We start from the raw sequence: 3,623 nt of genomic DNA, 5'->3' as shown, positions 1-3,623 counted from the left end.
TCTACATTGCCATACTGACATAGGCCTTTGACAAGTGGCTGAATGCAGATACTGTGAGCTTGATGTTCCTGGCAGAGTCTACCCAACTGCTTTATTTTTGCTTCTTGTGGTGTCTTCTTAGACATAATGTAAAAGAAACTGGTTATATCTGGAATTCACAGTCAAGATAAAAGCTAGGGCTTCAGAGATGGCTCAGTAGTTATAAGTACTAGCTGCTCTTTCAGAGTATCTGAGTTCAATTTCCAGAACCCACATGGTGGCTCACTACTGTCTGTAATTCTAGTCCCAGGAGATCATACCACTTTTTCTGGCATTTTCAGGCATGAGACAGTCCCATGATGTACAAATCAAATAAAATAAGTATATTTTTAAAAAGATACATACAGATATGAGAAAGAACAGCAAAAATTAATATCCTGTTAACTGAGGGATTCAGTTGAGTCCAGAGCAGGGACTCTTATGTGACGATCACAAAGGCCTTGCACACAGATGGTCAAGGGAAAGAGGGTCTTGCTTTGACATAAGACTGTACATTAGTGTGGCATTTGTTCATTCATTTTTGCATTTAACACGAATGAAGAAGAGGAAAGAAAGTAAGCTAGCATGGTAGTCAGTAGTAAGATTACTAAAACCATTAAAAAATGTAACTGACAAATAAAATACTCTCAAGAAACACAAGAACATTTTTTTGTCCTAGAAGAAAAATAAGGGTTGGGACCATAGCTCAGTTAGCTAAGTCTAACAGTCTCCAGCGCTACATAAAACTGGGCATGGTGGCACAAGGCTGTAATCCCAGCGATCAGGAGGTGGAAACAGAAGAGTCAGAAGTTCAAGGTCGACCTGAACTATGATAGGGACTTCAAGGCCAGCCTGAGTTATAAGGAGAGGGAGAAGGTAACAGAACAGGAGTAAGTATCTTCTATCAGGCAAGATTTCAGATGAAGTAGACCAAGGTTAAAGTCAAGATCACAAGGTAGAAAAGCATTTTCTAACATTGAATGTGGGAACTCAGAATCAGTTGCAGCTCTCCCATTCTCCGCGACAAAAGCTTTTCTGTGTTTGTGATTCTGGCTGCCTACAGGAAAGCATTATGTAGCACGTGTGGCCATCACCCACAAGCTCAGCTCTGCCGGGCCATATATCAAATCAGTGTACCATCAAGTGAGCAGCTTCAGCGAAATATCAGGTACAATTCTCCTGCATCCAAACAGAATAGATATTAAGAGATAAACATTCTTTATATACAGAAAGGGTTGACTACACTTGAGAAATGGAAATGTTCATGCACCGGGAAGGACATCACGTCGAGACAAACGAACTACTTTCCCCCAGATTTCAATTATACCCGAGGTTGTGTTCAGAGTAAATGTATAAATTCAATATACGTTAAGCTTCAGCTTCTGAAAAGTTTGGAATGGTTTGGAGTATGCCACCAATTTGTCCTTTTCCACCTTGAGTAAATAAAATTTTACATGAGACATGGCAGTATTGCATGAATTGATTCAGGATCCAGGTGCATATTATTAGAGAAAAATAGGGCGGGCAAGGACTTGAAAAGATATCTTAGGAGGTTCTTTTTAGCTGTGTGAGAGAGAGAGAAAAAATGTCAAGGGACTGAAAATATGATTTGCTTCTCAAGAGATTAATTTTTAATGCTGCTGGCCAATTATTCGAAGACAAGGGCAAAAACACAGATTTCCTGGTTTGGAGAGGGGCAGGGTCTTCCTGTCTTTTCCTGCTTTGGTGGGGAGCTTCCTGTCATTAAAAGGAAGGGTCATAAAAGAGCACATGACATTAATAAAGCAATTCTGTGTGCATAGCCAATTTAGGAGATGGAAGGGATTTAGAAATCAATTGTTCAAAAGAGAAACAAAACTATGACGAGACAATGAAACCAGCCACAAATGTGCCTCCTAAGGATGGAGCCGGCACAAAGCTGCCACCCTGCTCGCCTGGCTTTAAAAACCAACTCCGGGATTTCATTATATTTTATATTATGTCAAACTGGTCGCATCCTCCTCTACCCCCAAATACTGACTTTAAACATTATTATAATACTTAACTTTTTTTTTGCATATGCTGGCTGGTGAGCAAAGTACCATTGTGCATTAACCCAGGAAGTACTCAGGAGATTCTGAGACAGCCTTTAAATCATGATGTTATTATTCTTTTCAAGTTTTTGATCTTACTAATTCGGAGATCAAGGCTATATTAGGTGATTTGCCCAAAGTCAAGGAATGATTGTCCTGTGGGTGGAATTTATTTGTGCTTAATTCCAACACTAGGTTTTAGTTAGTTTGTTTGTTCTTAAGTATCTAAAAAATGTATTTTTATGTGTATGGGTGTTTTATCTACATGTATGTCTTTGTACCATGTGTGTACCTGGTATTCAAGAAAGCATCAGAAGAGAGTACTTGATCCTCAGGAATTAGAGTTACAGATAGTTTTTAGCTACCATGTAGTTGTTGGGAATTGAACCAGGTCCTCTGGAAGAGCAGCCAGTGCTTGTAACTACTGAGCTATCTCTCTACCTCCTGATTACCAGTATTCTTCAGAGTAATAATGAGTCACTTAGACAGAAGAAATGTAAACGATCCCAACCTAACGTCAAAACTGTTTGTGATCATGATTTTACCTGTCAGGAGATCAAATACCTCCCATCAGAAGGCTTGCTCCATGTGGGGAAAATTTAGAGGCCGCCACAGCGGTGGGGGCCCAGAGGGGCTTCCACACTGCGGTGGGTCCCACATTCGGGAGGAATCCTATGGTTCCAGTGTCCTGGAAGCTTTGGCGCCCCAATGACACGAGGGAGTCCTTGGTTCCAGAAAGGTTTATTGTCATGGCGGATGGTGGATGGATCTAGGCATACCCCCCAGAACTCAGGGCAGTCCCGAGTTATATAGGGAGGGAGAAAGGGGGAGGATTAGGGGAGGATCTGGGGGAGGCATGCTTAATTTGCTCTGCCCTCTGGCCTTCATTAGTATGTAAACCCCTAGGGCCTGAGGCCTATAGTCTGGCCTATGTGACTGAACAATGTAATTCTATGAAGACATGACTGCTTTTCAGGACCCTGGATTCTAGGGGGTGCCGAACTCCTGCCGGTTCTCACGCAGAGTCTCAGGGTTCTAGGCACCTGCTCAACCATGACCCAGGATACCCTCATGCAGTCCCACAGCTCAAGATGTTGCCACTGTGGGTATAGGAGCTTCTTGCTCAGAGTAGACAGCACTGTCCATGTGGGGTTTCAATTTTCTCTATATATCTCTGAGTTGTCATTGTTTGGCCTCTTTTATCCCTCAGCTTGGAGAGTATTAGTGAAGTTGTATTTTGGTCAGCAGTTTGGAACACAGCTTATACAGCATTGTGTTATTTCCCTCAGTCCTTAAGAGTCCTGGTACAGTCGAATCTGAAACTGCTTTGGGATCTTACAGCATGGCCTCCATTTCAGAGTCCAGTGCATCATCTTATAGAATAGTTATTCAGATAATTTCATACTGCTAGCAAAATATGTGGGGGTGATTAGGATGCATGCAACAAAAGCAACATGCTAAGTAGTTAACTATTAAATGATAACTCTTTAAATGAATGAGCATTCATAGATAATTTTCTCTTCGTGATAGAAA

This window comes from Grammomys surdaster, unplaced genomic scaffold (genome assembly GCF_004785775.1).
Source record: "Grammomys surdaster isolate TR1022 unplaced genomic scaffold, NIH_TR_1.0 185, whole genome shotgun sequence".
NCBI classification, from domain to species: Eukaryota; Metazoa; Chordata; class Mammalia; order Rodentia; family Muridae; genus Grammomys; species Grammomys surdaster.
Note: the sequence above shows the minus strand (reverse complement) of the source record.